The sequence below is a fragment of the Anopheles funestus genome, chromosome 3RL (genome assembly GCF_943734845.2).
Source record: "Anopheles funestus chromosome 3RL, idAnoFuneDA-416_04, whole genome shotgun sequence".
Classification (NCBI taxonomy): Eukaryota; Metazoa; Arthropoda; class Insecta; order Diptera; family Culicidae; genus Anopheles; species Anopheles funestus.
Window position 1 is genome coordinate 30,907,314 of NC_064599.1, and position 20,514 is coordinate 30,927,827.

At 42.2% G+C, this 20,514-nt stretch overlaps 1 protein-coding gene across 1 annotated transcript in view; it reads right to left on the reverse strand.

Annotated features, from left to right (window-relative positions):
- LOC125770936 (hormone receptor 4) overlaps positions 1 to 18,854 on the reverse strand; it is a 28,032-nt gene extending 9,178 nt beyond the window's left edge. Inside the window, exon 1 of the mRNA XM_049441036.1 lies at positions 16,773 to 18,854. The gene's annotated coding sequence lies outside the window, so the exon portion shown is untranslated. The remainder of the gene's footprint in view (positions 1 to 16,772) is intronic.
- Between the last annotated feature and the right edge of the window lie 1,660 nt (positions 18,855 to 20,514).

The following is a 20,514-nucleotide window of genomic DNA, read 5'->3' on the forward strand; positions in this document are numbered from 1 at the left end:
TCCATTCTTCCGTATGATCGTACGATACTTTTGGCGTGTGCCAATTGGTGCGCGTCTCTAGAGGTGGTGGTGAAAATATAAAACATCGTCAGCAAAGTTGTACGGAACATTTGGAAGTAAGCAAAAAAAAACACCCCTCCGTCGTGACACCTTCTTTCTTTTAGAAGACCAGTCAAAAACCCTCGTGTAGACGTTCTTTTTTTATGCCGAAAGAAAACCTTTTTAATTATCCAGCGAACAGAATGGCAGCGCGCCTAGCACGTTTTCACGAGCACGGTAGGGCGGAAGGCATTTTGCCAGCTTTTGCTGTTGCGATCGGACACTTTTCGCGTGCCGTATCAGCAGCTTACGCAAGCGCTTCCAAATTGTGGTGTATCAATTTATACGTGAATGTTGAATTTCGCCCACGTTTAGTGAATTGATTGCTTTAGAAAAAAATGGTAACCAAAAACACCACAAAAAAGCCCTCAATGCTGACAATCAGCAAGTTTTTATTCAAAAATTGCGAAAATAAAAGTAAAAGCAAATAAACAGAACCTTAGCATGACATCGAACGATCGAAAGTAACAACAAGATCGTACGATAGTTTTTAAAGGTCGTGATCGAACTGCGGTTTGTTATTTATTTGCCTGAAACACCAAAATGCAGTCGTTTAATGACTCTATCATCATGAAGTTAATCAGGCAATGGGACTGTGGACAATAGTAAAACAAACTGTCACGCCACAAGTATCCCTCCGTAGTGTTGCTACAAGATGCAAGCGAGAAATAGTAGGGCAAGAAGTTTGCAAATTCAAGGTTGACATAAATTATAAGTAGAGTTTGTTTAAGGAAGGTGAGCAGTTACTATGCTAAAATTTATAGTAGCTAATTTCTTTACAATGTTAAATAAAAATAATAAAACCCAAAGCCAGAGCATGTAAATCGCCATTTGCATTTGTCTGCTGCTGGATGCATTTATAATTCAATGTCTAACATAATGTTTTTGTCTTTTTTCTTCTAGTGTTTAATATTGTTTGGCAACGATTTGTTTCGATAAGCATTAGACGGTTGCATTGATCTATATTTATCTCGGTGAAGTAATTTTATGTGACGCTACACCCAAAAAGACAACGGTGCATTTCGAGTGCGTCCGTTGTGCAGATCAAACCGATCGTGATGCAATGCGAACGCGGCATTGTTGGTGATGGTTGGCAAATTATCCATCCATGAAGCAGAAATCGGTGGCGCCGTATCCAATCTGTCTTCCTCAAGTCATTGTGTTGGCGCCGTTGCGAGAGAAGAAAAGCACCGCCATTTTGGGGGGAGGGATGTCTGTTACACTGGCGTTACGACATCGAAATTCTGCAATTTATGCTACTAATTCTTTGTGTGGAGAAAAGAGTAAAAACAAAACGGGCACTCAACTGACACAATTATTTGTAAGAATTTAATTATAATCGTGTTAGTTTGATTTCCCCCAGGCGTTATCAGTTTAATTACCGTACCAGAATGTAAAACATGTGCTTTTATTCTTCCGATGCTTGTTGGGTATTAATTTTGCTAGTAAAGAAGAATGTGTGACAAGTATCATTAGAAGACGCACATAAAACAGTTATCATTACAAATTAAAAGAGAAAAAAAGAAAATGTATGTCATTCGAGCCTAGACGAGATGGGGACCAATTGTGTGCCTCTTCTTGTGACTACACCTCCGCTACGATCATATCTGATTTGATGCCGTTTCTGCAAAATAAATCCACCGAAAGGAGTCGTTCGACACCACCCGTTCATTTGCGTCGATGAGCAAGAACAAACAGTGACGAATGAAGGGAAAACAATAAAAGTGGCTCTTCAAGCGCTCCAACGCCAAGTGTGGTAGGACCGTGTTGACATTGCTGAATGTGACAATATTACACACGGAGATCACTGGAAGAGTAAGTGCAATGGGGAAAAAGTAGAGGAAAGATCGCAAAGAATTTTATGAATAAAAACGCTGTATGCGCTTGATGATCGACGGTGCGTGACGTGGATTTTATTTTCCACTGCGTGACGGTTCAGCACGTACCCATTACGTCCGTAACTGATCTCGTCCGATTCGACAATGTGGTAGAACCATATAGCCCAGGAATTGTAATGGGAACTATCTCACTGCAGCACAATTGAAAGCTGACACACGGTAAAGGAAGTAAAGTATTCACATTCACAGTTAGGTGACAATAGATGAGGAACGAAACATGAACTTCCGGATGGTCCGGACAGCATCATCAACAAATGCCCGGGAACGTAACTCCAGTACAATGAACTTGACCGCAGATCGAGGTCAGAGGAAAACTAGCGACACATAAACTTTTTGGTAACAAAAGAGCATTCGAACTACGCATTCTAAAAGTGAAAAGCAACGACACATCATTTGTGTAGAACTTTTCCACGATCGCTTTAGAGTGAGTGGATTTTTAGGTTAGCGTGTCATTAATTTTGACAAAATAGGGGGTGTGAGTTGGTGTCACTTTCTCTATTTCTTTTGTCGATGTGGAAATTATTTATCACGCATTAAATGGCGAAATTATTCCACTAACAGATCTTGATGGTTAGTAGAAACACCAACAAGTAGCCATGATAATAAGCGCGTGACGGGATGCAGAATGCAACGGTGAGTTTACAAGTGCGGCAGAATGCGTTACAGTTAGTGTTTGCGTTACATCATGTACCGTTTTGATACATTATGTGACAGAAACGGTAAGAACAAAAACAGCCATTAAATATCTCACGATGCGTGTTTAGATATCCGTGTATGGTACAGTTGGTAGAGTCTGATCGCCATCCAGAACGGGGTCGTACCCGGATGGCACAACTTCCTTCCTTCAGTTCAGAAACAGGAAGGAACACTTCGCATCGTCGCACGCTTTCTTTACTCCGTTTTTTTCCACCGGTTTCTCCACACGCTGGCGAGATGCCAAAAACCGGAATCCGGAACATCCGGACGAGTAGGCAAGAGAAATGCAAGATGCGGTAGGTTCATTAAAGTTTAAGTTATGTGAAAAGAGTCATCGAACGCTATGGCGATGTTCTTGCGTACACTATTTAGCAGATTCAAACTTTACGAGCGTATACACAAACAGTATGCAAGCCAGTTTTGGACCGAAGGATCCAGCCCGGGAATGGCTGGGAAGCGCGTAAATGTTTCTACGTGTCATGAATTATTAATCGATTCACTTGTCTTCGCTTCACCCACATTTGGGCAAACGCCGTGTGTCGATGTTATGTTTGGCGAGAAGACTTTGCTGGAACCGGCTTTAAGTTCGCTTTACCCGATTGCGTCCCAGTACAGTGGTTAGCAAGCTTTGAAGTAGCATGTAAACAAACAGTGCTTTTGGGTTGAAATTATCCAATATAGCTGAAATCAAATTAAGTTCTAAGCTGTAGTTATATGTTATATGCCTTTGATTTAATAGTTACTTCCTGAGTTTTGAAACAAACACTAGTGGATCATTCGCTTATAAGTTGAGGTTAAAGTTAGTCATATAGAGTTAAGTTACTCTATCAGCTATTAGGACTTTTCAAAATTCAAGGATATGTTTCAAACAAATCCGGAGAAGAATTTTTCGTGACTTTCATCAAGTTTCCTCAGTTAGCTCAGCTGCAGTAACTGACGAGTGTGTGTATATTGAAAAAAAGAAGGTGTGCCCAACTATTGGACTAAAAATTAGACATTAATGGTGAATGAAGAATTATAATATCCTTCAATTTATTGAGTAGTGATGTACTGTTCAAGCATCGAATCTACAAACTGGATGAGAAATAAGTCAGCTCTACCGTTGGTGCATTACGTCTCAGCATACATCTTGAACGTTGCTCTTTCGAATAAAGATCTAATTCAAGCAATTTCCTATTCTTCCCTCAGCTATTAACCTTGTAAGACATTCTACAATAAGCTACTCTTCGCTTGCAAAACTAAAAATTGCCAACCACTGTCCCAGCCAGCCGTTACTGAAGACGTGCCAGCCTGTCCGTTCAGGGCAAATAAAAAAAGGAATATTGTAAACCTGTGTCCCAAATGGGCAGATGCGGTATACGTTCCCTTATTCTTGGCATACGAATTTGGAACGAAAGCCCAAACGTTCGGAAGGAAATACGATCGGATGCGTAGTAAACAATAAATTTAATAACGGTTTGATACATGGACAAATTGGCTAACCATTGGGTTGTGCGGGTCAATGAATAATCGAAGCACAAATGTGAAATTAAGGTGTCTGGAGCAGTCCCACTAATAAAGGTCGCTGTGTTGGGATATTTGGTCTAGGTTTTAGGTTGGGTGGTCTGAAATGTTACGTTTCCAGGTGTGTCAATATTGATGTCCTATTTTATCTTTTCGGGAAATTTATCTTCTATAAACCCAGGATCAAGTTGGAGGTACGTTTACTCAGCATGGATGAAGTAATGAAACTACTCAACCTATGATCAGTAGTTTCCTCTAGCTGGTAATGGTGTAGGTCGTGACATGAGAAATTATACATATGGTGTTAATTTTATGCCACAACTTCAAAAGCAGTAAGTACCATGTGTGAGAAGAAACTGTAAGAAGTGTGATGAGTAGAGCAATAATATTATTCGTTGATCTTTCGCCTAGTGAGCGTACGAAGTGGTGTGATTTTATGAGGCAATCATTCCCAGACATTGTACACTACCAGGGGGATTGTGATATGCGTAGGGGATAAACGAAAAAAGTCTAAATATTCACCACCAGAAGTGTGAAAAAATAAAACTCCAGATCTTAGGGTGTTACCAGCACATATTCGGTTGCTGTTAAGAATTAGGTCACAGTCAATGTTAAGCAATTAGTACCTGCGCGCTTCTTTGCCTTCTCGTAGTAAACCAACTCCATTAGACCTTCCTCGATTAGAAGTTACCGCTTTTGAAGCCACACTGTGTCTGGTTTCATGAAGGAAATGTTAACTTCGAACACGTTCGCTTCGTCTCGCCGACTACTTCTTCACGCAGTTACGTGTGATGGTAAGCATGCTCCACGGCACGCAGTCGAAATGTTGTGGACGCATAAATTGACATGAGAGGGAAGGATTCGTGGGGTGCTTTCCATGGCGGCATGGTGTCGGTATCGTTTATGGTGTAACGCTAAAACGTGTGAAGTAAATTTGTACACCGATCGGTGGAAACTACGTACGATGATCGACAACCACAGTGAGGTTAATTCTGGATGTCTTTGGTATATCTTTCCCATCCGGGTTCCGGATACGAGCAAGTATTTGCTGGAAGTATCATCTTCAATTTATGCATGCCTTGCTAGATTAAAAACTGCGGTATGGACAGGGTGTTGTCCTCGTGTAGCTATTGAATTTTATGTTCTTTCATGAAGAGTTTGCAACAACAGCAAAATCTTACGTCGTATAAAATTAAACAGCTTGACAAAATACCAACATAAATCAAAAGCTTGTGGTTTGCAGACACACCGCATAGACGATCTTCTTAGCAAACAATTTAGTTCCGTTCTCGATATTTCCCTCCGTTCGTACAACACAACTATGTTGAACAAATTCATAACACCACTAAAAACGAACCACAGCAACACAACCAAAGCCAATCCATAATCGGTTTGTTGCCCTGTGCTTTTACTGTATACTGGAGAAGCATAAAAAAGTGCCGCCACCGAAAGCAAAACCATGGCGTTCGTTCAACACGCATTAACTCTATTTGTTTTGCTCATTTCCGATTCGATTGATTTATTTACTAAATCATTAACGCAAGTCGCCGTTGGCCCCCGGCGGCTACCGGATGGACCCATACTTGCCTCTTTTCTTTCTCTCACTCTCTTTCGTGCAGCAAGGGACTCTTCTCCTCCGTCCCCTCCCTCTATCCCACCCTTTAGTCAAACAATGACCGCGCAATGGACCACACGTTTGAACTTAATGACACACGATAGTTAAGGCAGTAGCATGAACTCGGACTCGGAGACGATAACCAAACGAGAGACTTCTTCCCTTTGAAGACACGCGAGGTTCCGCATCTGCTTTCTGTGTGTTACCTTTTAAACACCACATCTCGGTGTACAATTGTGGTGTAGAAGTTAATGATTATGGGTTCGACCTATCGTGCCGAGATTGTGTTGCTAGCGATGATTTGTGAAGGTTCATAGATCGAACGCTTTTTTTGTTTGATACCTTGGGAGAAGAAAACTTCTATGTATTGAATCTTGAGCGACAGCACTGTGTGAGAATCATCATTGGCAACCGATCACTTAATAGCAACTGTTAATTCATGGTCACGAATGCACTTTTTCCCCACTGCCTGAGAATCTGCAGCGCCTAACGCTCTCAAGCGAAACGATACGAACAACAACAAAAAGGGAACAGTCAGTAGGTTGAAGTGCCCAGTACGAAGAAAGAGGACGATGTCCAACGACTTGTTGCAGATAGCAGCATGTTGTTATTGTGGAGATTTTTTTCGCCTCTACATTTACTGCTGCTTGCATTACTTCCCACTTCCATAATCGGTCAACTGGGCAGACGGGCTGTCTATGGTGCCTGAACCCTGCATACCCATCCATCCCACACGCGTCACATCTCATGGAGAGCCGTCGTCGAAAGGGGGGGGGGGGGCAAAAATGTATTTTTCTCAATGATGGAAACGTCTCGCCGGTTTCATGTCCCGAGGTATTGCATGAAGGCTTATACCAGTGCACATCCTCCAGCCGTAACTGTATAATCCTTTTTTCCGGTCTTTCACGATCATTGCCCTCGCGAGAGTGTATAGTTGTTTTTTCTTCATTTATTTTGTTTGTATAGTTATTTCATTCTTTATGACCGTATGTCCGTCATTTTTGTACCAATCCTAGCAGAAGAGACAAAAATCCCCATCCATCTGGCAGACAGGGTAAAAATTATGTTCATCCCCTGTGAGGATGTGCACTATAATTGTTGTCCACGACCTTTCGTCCATTGATCATCCGGTGAGACACTAAATCGAATGCTGATGGTAGAAAAAAAACGGATGACAAAAATTTGTCGTGACTAAAATTTGTTACCCCCGAGATGGGCGGATACGGATATTAATTTGCCACGATGATACCGTCTGGCTGGGTTGGGTGTATTTCTTGTATTTACTGCAGTGACAATAATTATCACCAGATGGTTTATAGACATCATCATCCAATGTCTGTCTGGTATCTTTATGTCCATACAAGGGCTTCGAGGGACGAGCATCAGTTATGCTGTGCATGTGTGTTAAAAAAAGCGGAAATATACGAGCGATATATTCAATTACAAGGAAGTAATCAACGAAAGATTGACAATAACTGAAATATGCTTCCAGAAGCACACCGTTTTGTCATGACAAAAGGTGAACGATCAATAATGGACATTAAAAGGCCTATTAGACTATACGAAACTCAGATCGGAATGCTAAAGAACAGCCGTAACTCTGATGTATTTGAGAATAAATGCCTTTTTGGGTAAAGATCCAAACACTTTGGATGAGTCCACATTTCAAATTATAGTTAGAATCAGTGCAGTCCATTATGGTGTTAAAGAAAGTACGATAATCCATCAGCCTAATGCACATACTTCAGCTGCCGTAAACAAATGTCTCGCTGCACAAGAAAAGAATTTCAGAATGGTACGCAGTGTAATCAAAACCTTACAAGCTCTCAAAACAAAAACAAAAACTTAGTTGACTTGCTTGCCTGTAAAAGCAAATCTGGGCGTACTTGGACAGCTGTATTAGCTTTACCTAATCCTAAGATCTTACTCTACAACTAAAACCAGTTCGCCATGACAAAGGTTTGCATTGGTAGAACTGTCCCAATAATAGTTTCCCAAGTGTTTTTTTCTCCTCAAATTCTGACAATTTTATAAACTTCGTTTAAAGGTTATATTGTTTATTCATAGGGCTAGACACTGACCTCCTCAGTTTCATGAACATCAAAGCAACATCTTCAGAGTTGTACGAAAGACCTTTGGCTGAAGCATTTTTGCTGATTTGACAAACCATGACCAAGACGCAAGTTCTGACGGACCAACCATGTGAGTCACAGTAGAGTAAAACCATCCGTTATGAATAAATTTGGTTACCTCTTGTGCATGTTTGGATGTTGATTTGAGGACACTAACCTCAACCAAGAGGCGTTGGCGTTGATCCACTTTTGGTGCCGGCAAAAGAATTATGTAGATGGAGGCTAGTTGGCTGTCACTCATCCGTGGGACGGCAAACGGATGAAGATATTTGAAAGCCGACAATCAAGCACAAATGGTAACGACTAAAAAGCAATAGCTAATCCTCATTCGCTGTGCAGGATCACGTGTGCGGGTCGTCCGTTATTTATGCATCTACACCACCGCCATTTTTAGTGTTAACAGTTTATGAGGCGTAGAATAGCAGAAAAAAAGGATGTACATTTTTTACATCGTTCTGATATTTTTTTAGTCGTGAAAAAAATTGTCTCAACGAAAGCGAAACATTGCTGTCAATGCGCATTTAGTGAAGAATTGGAAAGTTGTACATATGCACAAATGATCTCATCTCCATTGAGCTTTAAAGAAAAACATGGTTCAACCATAATGCTGTAAGGCTCTAACGTTGTTTGACGACGTTTGCGCCTCGCATCTGTAGCCGTAGACTTCCATTAGCATGGCACGGTACGGCAGTGTGACACCTTGGGTAAGAAACACAATCGATGTGCGTGGTGAGAGCCAACTGCTCCACGGAGCCATTGATGAACGATGTCTGCACCACATGAGTGCTTTTGAGCCGTCGCTGGACGTTACACGAGTGCGGTGGGTGTGCACTCAAGGTTTTGGACGAAGCACAAGAAAAAGAGGTGGAAGATTTTTTGCTTTGGATATGCAACTTTTGAATGGTGAGGATCAACATAACAATATTTCTTTAATCTGCTTAACTCAACAATATGGCTTGGTCGTTCTGAAGGAATAAAAAGAACTTCTTAACTGATCAGCACTGACTAAACTCATCACAATATTATGGAGGGCTGTTGTAGGCGTTTGGCTTAGTACATCAGAGGACATGGTTTCGAATCTCAGGCGGGATTACATAAACATCTAATTGTGTACGTGGTGTCGTGGCATCGCGTAAGCCGGGTCTGGACATAGTTATATTCCTGAAGAAATAAGTTCAAAAGTTAAATACATCCACCCAGTGTCATTTTGAGTTGTCTTCGTTCAAAGTGGATGTGGAATAAATTGTTTGTACGTTATAGATTCCACGCTGAAATAAAGGGGTTCAATACATAGTGAAAAGCTTTCGTAATATCTTCTAGCGTGTCGAAATGGAGAAGAAAGTCTTCCACCGAAAAGACACACTCCCGGAGATCCCTTTCCCGAGTCCTGATCTCAGGGCTTTACAGACACGCAAACACGCAAAACAAGCTGCCAAACGGGCGAACACACGACGATCGTATATGTGTGCCTTCCCGTTGGCGCATGTGGTTCATGCACCATTCCACCCATTCACCCCAGAGCTGGTGCCGGTGGAGAACGTGATGTCCGTTGGTCGACAACTCTAGCATCGTGGTGGGTTCAGAAAAAAACAGGTTTAGCAGCCTCCTACGGTGGCGTGTATTGCGATCGTACAGGAGAACAGGTCGGTGTCGGGTTTTCGCTTGGACAATCTTCTGGGAACGGGTGTACCTGTGGTTCGTTGGTAGGTTTTACTTTTCGGTATTTTTGCAGGGTTTTTTCATCGGACGTGTTCCAAATTTATAATTCTGATTGTCAGTGCAACAGTTGAGAAAGAATGGTCAACAGAACAAATCAAAGTAGAGGACATGAAGTACATAAGGTGTGCTCATAAATACAATAAAATGCAAAATGGTATCAGAATTGTAACGTATCAACCCCTGTATGCGGCATTGCGGACGTCACAAAGCACTCGATCCGGTTCCTGCAAGCTCCAAACGCCAACCCCCGTTAGACGTCTAATTCGAGCAGCTGCAGATCAATTCCCCCATCACGGTACTGATTATTATTACCTGCTAACTGTGGGCACGATCGCACTTGATCGCAGAAGGAACTGCTCTTAAGCAGCCAAGCAGCCACTGCGTCATCTGCAGGGCTAACCGGGATCTCCGCCACTTGTGGGTAAGCATACACACACACGCAATGGCGCATTGGGTTCGTTCATTCATTAAAAGAAAACGAAGACGCCGACACCGAAACGAATGCCCGTTAGATCCCTTGTTCCAGGGTGTTCCAGCGAACCAATGTGTGTGCAAAGAACCTAGTGTAGTTTGTAGTCCGAATCAAGCGGATCGAGAAAAGAAAGCCTCTCTAGCCTCTTACCACCCACAGCTCATCCCGGTGTCTCCCTTTGGGCGATTCTTTTGAACATCTTCCGAATCGCTTCCACCACGGTCGGTCGGTTATGAATCGAAAGGGTGGAAAAGCCCGTCAACCGCGGTGGTCAGTGCAAACATGCGGTCGGTCGGTACGTCCTATTACGGAGATTGCTTCTCGGGGGGCTAACTCGTTCAAGAGGTTCCGGACACGCACGAAAAGATGCCAAGTCGATCAATGGTTTCTCGTTTCGTATGACTGATTTTGGTCTCCTGGTGGGTGACTGGATGGGTTGAGGCTGGATCTAAGTCGGAGTTCCTTTCGCTAGCTAAGACTCTTGTTGCATGATGTGCCGCTGGAAGCTGTTTGTATAAAGATTTCGGTACAGGAATTGCGTTCAAATATTGACTGTACTTTGCTCTAACTCGAACTGTTGCGGGCGCAATCGTAAAAGATCTAAGTATATAGCCGCCTTTTTTATATTTTTTTATTCTGTGCATGCTAAGTGACAGTAATTTCAAAATACACCAAACTAGCAACGTTCTAAGTAAATTCTGAGTGGTTGTTTTCTGTCACTTTTTGACTTGGAAGAAGAATTAGTACAATCATTCCTCATTGTAAACCAAATACTTTGGTAATGAAGAAAAATGGTCCTTAATGCGGTAGTATTGTTAGTCTTGTTAGCACTAAACTACTAAACCGGATTACTCTTTCAGATGGATTAAAATAACAATGATAAAGTTAGTACGAGAGAACCATTCAAAGAGCAGTAAAATAAGTATTAACAGCTTTAGAAACAAGTTAAGAGTAGTAATAAAGTAATATTTTTTTATATCTTTCAAATTTTATAAACCAATCGTTCGTTTGACAGCTTTCCATTTTATACAACAATGTTTTTTAACGCTCTTAAATGTCTAAAACACACACACACTATTCGCTCAACAGCTCCGATCACTCTTACCGATCATCTTTTGCCGCTTATACAATGCTTGCCCACGCAAGTGCGCTGCATGTAGTAAAACGACATCGTGATACCATTTTACAGCCACACTACCGCATGGAGTCCCATCGGTACTGACCAACAAGGGGGTGAGTCTCCCTCATGCTCATGACCGTGGTGTAGGTTTTATGGGCGGCGATATACATGATAGGTTTGCTGCTTTCAAACTTTTAGTTTTTCATGATGCACTTATTGCGCACATTGCACGAATCGCTTCCGTGGGAAGAAAAGGAGCTGAGAAGACTTTTACCCTTTTCGGTTGACAGGAAGAAGAAACCTGAACTAAGGAAAAATACGAAGAACCTCAAAAGAGATACAATGTTTGAAGTTACTTTCGCAGTTCGCACTGACCAGATATCGTACTATGAGAGATTGGCAAAACGCACAAAGGCATTAAATAAAACCAACCATAAAACAAATGCTGGATCAGTATCTATCGAAACCGGAGCATGGTTGCCGAAAAAGGTTCACTTGTTGCGGTTTTTTTGGTGAGTTATTACTGTCCGCCCACTCTGAGGTTGTAGAAAGAAAATTGAAACTTTCACTGTACGGTTATTCATTTTCCTCAGCAGTTTTTTTTTGCTTCTGCAAGATAATCTCGATAAATTTGATGTGTGTGAAAGGGTGCTCATTTGTGGTGGATGACAACATGGGAAAAGAAACAGGGCACCGGTTTACTTAACACTCTGCCCCATCAGTAGGCACCGGTGCAGCGATCGATCGACGACCATTATCTTCACCGCCTGGGAGAAAGCATTACGGGTTTTGTATGTGAACAACAGCAGTTTAGTCATTTTGCTTCGGTAAGGCACAAGCGTTGACTGATGGCGTAAGCCAGCGTTTTACACTGGAATTCCCTCCGCGTTCTGAGTGCAGATGTGTGCAAAGCGCCCAGGGAATATTCCACCATCGTCAGCAGGTGCGTTACGTGTCGTTTCGCATGGCCGGGTAAGCTTTTTGTTGCGCATCCCTATGAACGCTGAAAATGCCGGTAAACATACCCGAAAGGCCGCTGGAATGCAAGAGGTAGGTCGGTGTAAATGAGATGACGGTGCGCATCACACCCTTGCACGCGTAATGAGAACAAAGTCACAACCTATCACAACACACCGACCCAACGCACAATTGCAGCATTATTATTTACATCATTATTGGCATCTTCGGAAAGGCGGGGAATCCGACGAGCCTGTAATGCAAAGTTTGCTCTCCTGCTCGGGTGCAAAACAAATAAGCGCCAGGCGTAATCATAATCGTGCCACCCATAATCAGCATCGACCCGTGTCGGGGGAAATCATCAAGTCAGATCAAACGTTCAAACATGAAACGGGTGCTACGGGTGAGCTACACACATTGTCCGGTTTTGCTGTAATTGGAGCTAATTTTTGTAATTGTTTACAGCGAAACTATCGGAATTGGTTCGCCAACTGTTCCGAACTGATAGGATTATATTGTGTAAGCGATCAATTTGTTGTATTATCTCTGTGGCAATTCAATAACAACCGAGAAGCTACACGACGCAAATAGCACAAGAGAAAATGAAATAAAATATAATATCTTAACACAAAAAATAAAAATAAAATTGAAAATTTGTGATTGAAATATGTTTACCTTGGGAGAGTTTTTTTTTCTTTGGAATTGGAGTGAAAATACCTGCTCTCCACCTCAAGGAAAGCCACTGTGGGAGGGTGCAGTGGCCAACGAAAGTGTTTTTGCCGTTGCCTTGAGCCTTGCAAATCTCTCATTTTCCTGCACTGCTATGCACATGCCAATAAGCAAATCTAAGCTCAAGGAGTGAAAACTATTGAACTCACCCGTCAGTACGTTTTGGAGATTGTGTTCCAAAAAAAAAAAAACAGAATACGACAATCGTTCAATCAACCAGGGTTGCACTCATCTCAACCTTCTCGCTTCAAGATGACAGTGGAAACCGAAAGGATGCACGAATGTGCCGGCACAATATGGGCGTATATGATGAAACGGAGTTGGAAATGAAATTTACCGAAAAAAGAAAGTGAACGCCACCCCGTGACCGTAAGCATAACTTCAAAACCCCCGTTCAACACATACAACATTGATCAGCGGAGGGCAGTGGCGCGGGAAAGCGGGGAAAAACTCATGTACCCCCCTTTTCGTAGTTGGTTATGTAAAACATTAAATTGAAGTAAAACATCGCCACCATGATGACTCCAATGGTCATCGCTCTTCCATCACCACACCCCCGTAGAGCCGCTTCTCCGTACCTTATGCTTCGATTGATTTCGAATTGATCGATTTTGATCGATTTCGATAGTGGGTTGGGTGGACAAATGCCCCGGCCGCCGGGTGGAACTGCTGCGCAAGATCGATTAGTGATCGGTCGGAAGTAAGCGGGAAGGGAGCAGCTTGGTAGAAGGTAAAGAAGTACAATGACGTGCGTACAGCGCACGCACAAAGCTGTGGCACGCGTTCGATACTGCGATCACGCGCGTTGGTGGATGCGTGCAAAATGAGGGAAAAATTAGCGTGTTCGTGGTTGTGGACTGGTTTTTGGAGAGTTTTCAAGTGAATTTTCCACCGTTTGGAGCGCTCGCTTTTTTTGGAGTGAGCGCAACCGGTGAGCGAACTTTCAATTATTGCTGATTTATCGGAATGATTGCCGGTGTTTGCGGGTGGCGACAAAGGGTGAACCAGGTGGCTACATAACTGCACATTGATAATGAGTTGAGAGTTACGATTTGAATGTTCTAGAGCAAATTGTCATAAATAGTGTACCACATTGTATACGCAATTATTTTTTTTATAAAAAAAAATATTCCTCAATAAGAATTATTTCACGATTACGACCAAACATAAACATCAAATTCGAAAAATTGTTAAAATGAGTTTCGTTTTCAAAAATATTTGTAAAGTATAGTTTAACGATATTTAATGGTATTTACTATGCTTAATTACACAAAACCATAATGTTTACAATGTTGGCTTAAGATGATCCAGTTTGCTAATAATTGTATTTCCGTTGTTCTACTGATAATACACGTCTTCGTATCGAACTAACATACGGAATCATATCTTTTTAAGCAAACTGCACACGAATGTTATATGAATCACGATAGAATAAGTAACCTTGTGGCTTACGGGAGCAAATACGGTGATGGAATTATTTGAATAATCAGCTTATAAGTGCAAACAACGCATTGAACTAATTGAAACTGACTGCTATAATCTAGACGTGTTTTTTACTGGAAGAATTGAGTATTTTCTTATGGTTTGGATGGGATTTATCCCCCCTAAAATGATGATAATATGACTATTTAAATGAAATAATTTAATTCAATACTTGTACTTATTGTAGTACCCTGCATTCGAGAGTATAAGCTGCGGTTAGCTTTAATGTTCTCCAATTCTCTTACTCGCATTACCAAATGAAAGGTGATTAAAAGCAATACCCAAAGCCACGTAACTAGCATGATTATGTTTTAAATTATAGAAACACATTCACCCAAACACATACACACAAGCAGCATGAGATGCAAACGACCTTTCCGTAACGAGCGCGATCAGCGGACGCACGATGATGCTTTCAGATGCTGATCGCCGTTGAGAATGGGAATCTGCTCTTTCTGCCGATCTAATCAACCAGAACAGAACGTTCAGTCACGATTTGAACCTTCGCCAAAGTGATTCGATTGACTGCAAATGATTCGATCGCTTGTGGTAAGAAATTGGTGGGGCTTTTCGCTAAGATTCGAATCGCTCCCACCTACACTCATCTTTGCAAGCAGGATTTTGCAACCAAGAAGAAGGAGGTGGCGATGAGTTTTTTTTAGTTTTAAATATTAAGGTGGGTTGGGAAGCTTTTTAGTATCGTCTCTCAAAAATAGCTCTTGTGATCGGTACGATACTTTAGAATACTAACCACAATAAGGCAAAAGGTTGATTGGATTGTAACATTAAAGCAACGATCAAAATGAAAGCTCAATGAGATAAATGCTTCAGCAAAACATTTACATAATAAATCTTACACACAACGCTCAGATGGTGTTGACTTTTACACTTTGGACTCTTTGTTTGAGATCAGTGGTTAGTGGCGCTTCTTGCCATTCCACACTTCCATGCTCACGTTGTGCCTAATAAAGACAATCCATTAGAAACAATTACACTTTCTGCACTACTAGTAGATCTAGCGTATCTGTGTTTTTTCGTCAACCGTCAACCGCGTCCCGGCCCGGACAGTGTACACAAATTGACGTTAGCGACCGCAGCCAATTGATTTATGACACTTGATCGTTGGACCGCAAGTCAGTGTAGCGAACCCACACGCGACACTTTAGCCACATGGTATTTCGCACGCAACGGTGGACGAGATAATTTCACATGTTTTTCATGTGTCCAGAATTGCTGGGGTTTGTGCCATTCAACAAAAAAAAAACAGTTCCTTGTCTATCAAGAACTTGTTCTACAAAAACCCGGGTATGGTTTGTCTATAGACGCAAATAATTTCCTTCATGCTCTTACGTTTTCTTAGTTTTCTAGAAGAAGCTCTTAGAAGTTTTCTTAGAGCTAATTACATTCACGTTTAAACAATGTGTAATTCGTAGTACCAAAATACTAACTAATGAAGGGCGCATACTCTTGGTCAGCCAAAAAAAAAAACATTCAACAGCCGTTGGTCTAGGTCTTCGTCTGTACACGCTCACCGACAAGACCGTCAGATGTAAACTGTGGAGGTTAGTAAGTACACTCCCAACCGGAAAACAATCAGCGCACATCTTCAAACCAAAACCCGACAAGAGGCAAGAAACAGACGACGAGTGACTTCCTTTTGAGTTGTCAGAACTCACCTTCGCCCACATTGAAATTACGATCTTCAGATCGCATGGACCCACAAGCACAACGAAACGGTGCCACATTTCTTCTCCATTCAAAATCTAAATTCTTAAAAGGAGCGCCATTCGCAACAGGAGATACAAGAAGCAACAACAACAACAAAAAAACAAAGAAGATCAACAACAAACCAGACCGTGAGAACGGCACCTCATCGAAGAGTACTGGGCGCTTATTTCGTAACCGAGCAGCAGAACAACACCGTCACCCGTCCACGTTTAGCAGATCTTTCTCGTTTTGCTCTTTTGGTTCGATTGCTTTGCTGCAATTCTTGTTCGCAAACGAGCGATCGCAACAAGGATCGAGAAGTTTTGTTGTGATGCTGAAGATGATTCGCCATGGATGTTCCGAACTGGAAGTCGTACCAAATATGGTAGCGGGACCAGAGAACGGGGTGAGAATGTTTCAGTTCTCAATTTGGAAGCTTCTGTCTGGAGGTTGGTCTTTTTTTTTTGGACACTTTTTCACTTCTTCAAAATGTTGTCACTGCACGTATGGTAGGGAATGACCTCAATTTTTGAGACTGTCTACAGCCCTTTTCAGCATGTTTGTACCCCGCAAAGCGAGAAACAGTGGCATAAAGTTGAAGTAGAACCCACGTTTCAATGCACAAATAAAACATAATTCTTACCTTTTTTTATGAGGCTTAACAGACAGCCATTATCACGTACCGATGATACATTCCTCGAAACACGGGTAAGATATCACCGGTGGTAGTGGATACAGGACACCTCGTTTGGATTGCCCTTTTGAACTATTAATAGTTAAAACACACCTGCGACAACACTTGCTACCTCTTTCGCTTTCCGTTTCGGATACGGTACACCGGCACACACTGGTGGTTACTATGAAGACTTACATTCAATTAGAAGGCACCCTTTTTTCTCGCTTCCAACTGGTCGCGTCACCAGGTCAAATGGCCACAATCTTGATAGGTTGGCGCACGAACGACAGACCTGTTTCACATCTACTTTATGCTGCACCCTCATTTCACTTGGCCATCACACACCAACACCACAACCACATACCACGGGGGAGGATCAGCTTGAGATCGAAAATTTGCAACAACATAAAAAAGCACCTTCCTTGGGCTAGCACACAACCGGGTACAGCACACAAACGAACACTACACACGTCAGAGGGTATGGCTCCACCTGGGGGAGGTTTGATTTTTTGAGTCAGCCAACCGTCGACTCTTTCTAGGAGCTTTTGCAACGAACCTGCTCGGGGGGAACCTTCACAAACGCTGGTACAAGTTTGCGGCAGGTCTCAACCGTGCCTTTTGCTATGGAGGTTTGGAGGTTTTCGCTTTCGTTGCTGTAACATTAGGCACACGAGCTGGAAGGGAGACGGGACACGTTAAGGCACACACAGGCGCTAGGCAAATTGGAGGGCTTAGACCACGCTCCGGGATGCTCCGGGGAAATCTCAACACAATGCTCAGTTCCACCAATGCTTTGGTACACGTATGATAGTCTCTGACGGCAGAAGAAGAAAAAAATCCACCAAAAAAAACACACACACACGACTTTTCCACACAGCTGGACGGGTACGTCGGTTTTTGGGCTTGCGTGCGCGCGTGCTGGATCTCGGACACCGGGTTTCACGTACCGTTCGAACCGACTAACAGCGAACGAATGGATGGACTGGCTCACCGATGGAGATTTCTGCGCGCTTCGGTTGTGGCATGAGAGTGAGAGAACCATTTTTATGTTGCACGCAGCGAAGAAAAAAAAAACGCATCCACCCGGAGGGTTGGTTTGTTTAGCGTGCTATGCTCTCAGTAGACTGACTTTCTCTTCTTCTCTCCAGTGCAGGTGGCGTTCTCTTACGGCTATGTTTCGTTTTATGTTTGTTTGCACACGTAAAATGAGCGTATGTGATTGTATGTGGTTCTCTGGTGAGATTGCAGGGATGCTACTGCTTACACAGCATAACGCAGCACGATCGTTGACGGGTACGGACGTTCGCATACCTACGACTTGACACGAAACAAAAAGGGAAAAAAGGGAAGATGCTATGAATTCTGCTAATTCCCTTCCCAATTGCTCTCCCAGTAGTGTACGTTCTCTGCTAATAGTCTGAGCTGTGGAACGAAACATTAGTCAATTCATTCGGTAATTTGTATATTACACCGTTTATATGACTAATGGTGCAAGTAACCACCAGTAGTAAGTACTTCATTTGTTCCTGAAAGGAAAATTTTCAAATATCTTGAAGTCACTCTGAAGTCAAAATATCTCTCAGTCACTATCTTGAAGTCAAAAATTGACAGTTTCTGCTACAAATATAATAATTATTCCAGTATACTAGAATGCTTGGAATAGAAATTGGAGCAACTCTACAAGTTATCAATGCAGCATTTGCAGAAGATGGGCATAGTCCAAAAGACAGATGGACTGTGGATACCGTATAAGCTCGGCCAATAGGATCTCAAGAATAGATCATACTCTAAATACGAAATATTGATTTGAGTTGTTGTACTACGAGCTACTCAGTCTCGTCGAATCCGCATCAAAGATATGTGAGAATTAGTATCCTTGTGTCAAGAAGAGTGTCCGTTAAGTAGACCAGACTAACCAATAAAAGCGCTATGTTACAAGAGACTTAGCGGATGGGATTTTGTTAACGGTTCTGTTACGTGAAACCGGCGCCATTACCTCAAACACTACCGTGCCGCCGTCTTATGCTTGTACTAACTCTTATTAGTACAGTAGGAAATAAATTAGGCTCCTAATATCTAGATACATTTTCAAACCATAACTCTACAATATCTACAATATCTACACAGATTTATTCGAAAATTCGTATCTATTTAAAAGGTAGAAACAATAGCAATATTGTTCCAATATATCGATTACCTTTTAGTAATTTGGTCATAGAATGTGTTGTACGTCATTTCCACAACGATCACCACACATTGAACTGCAACTGTTTTGCACATACGAAGGTGCGTGTACGTGCTATACTTTTTTCTTCATCAGCAGTTTACTCACGTTATCCCGTGGCCACTGCCGCGAAACGGGTGTCGGTTTATTATCATTATGCTGCCCCATCTTGCCATTTGTGCCGTGGAGGCTTGCTCGAGCTTGGGCTGGTGAATGGAACGTGCATTGCTGATAGTGTTACTCCGGTACCGTTCAGAATTCTTTCCCTTTTGCTGTATATTGTGAAGTGCAATAGGTCTACGGAGGGTAACCAGTCTCATCAACGCGTGGCATATTATTGTGCGTTTCAACCTCGAGAAGAGAAGATGCTCTATCTCGTTGATGTTCTTCCATTTGCAGTTTGTTCGTCTGTTTACTCCCGTTTCTTCTGCGATTTTTTTTCACCTACACCCGTCCTTTAGAGGGTTGGGTCTGTTTTTTTTTCTCCTCGTCTAGTTTACATATCCTTCGAAACTTGTTTTTCTTATTTCATGTTTTTTGCACTTGTGTACCGGTACCGTACATATACACACGCTAGTTAGTTGCGTACGTCTGTTTATTTCTTTTATGATTATTTCTTGTTTTTCCTTCTTTTCCCTTCGCTTTTACTACACATCCCCTTCCCGGTGTAGATCTTTTACAATAAGCCTGCTGCACCTACTGTTTCTAACCGGGAGCACTAGATGAAAGTCTTATTTGTTGTTTTTCACCCTTCATACCGCTTTCTCCCTGTTATATCACCCCTTTCCTTCCACCTGTGATTGCTCTCTTTGTGAAGGTTACGTCAGTGTGCAGTTTGCTCAATAACCCGCAACCGTTCCTTTTTTGTTGAATCCAGAATGAATGACGTACGAGCTCGAAAGCTCAGGACAACATGATCACAAGGAGCGCACCCGGAGATGGGACGGACAACAAAAGGTGCCCCTAAACGGAGGGTGGTAAACAGCTCTACCAGGAGAGAACAATTCCATGTCTGCACGTACCGCTCGTCTTCTATGGCCGTGTCTGAAGAGGTCGTAGAAGGTGATGCGCTGAAGATGTTCATAAACTGGGAACAAAATATTAACCAAGGGGGAAAAAATGAAGCTATTTCTATTCATCCACTGGCCGTATCTGGTTGCTCATTTCGGGACAGCAAGTTTTGTTCGATGTCTGGAGGCACATCTGGGTGCTGCCAGACTATGGCAAAAGGACGAGGGCAGCTTTTTTCCAGCTGCCGATGTCCTGTGTTACATTCATATTGCGATTGAAATGAACTTGAGAAAGGAACGAATATGAGGAGTCTTCCTGCGGTGTAAAAATGGAATTTCTTTTTTTTTTGTTTTGTTTAGTTTTCGAGTAAAACATATTTCTCCAAATGTATGAATTACTTTGCTGGCTTTCTAACATGATCTTAACGTTGATTCATATTTTTATAGTATTGTTCTATAACACATGATTTCCTTT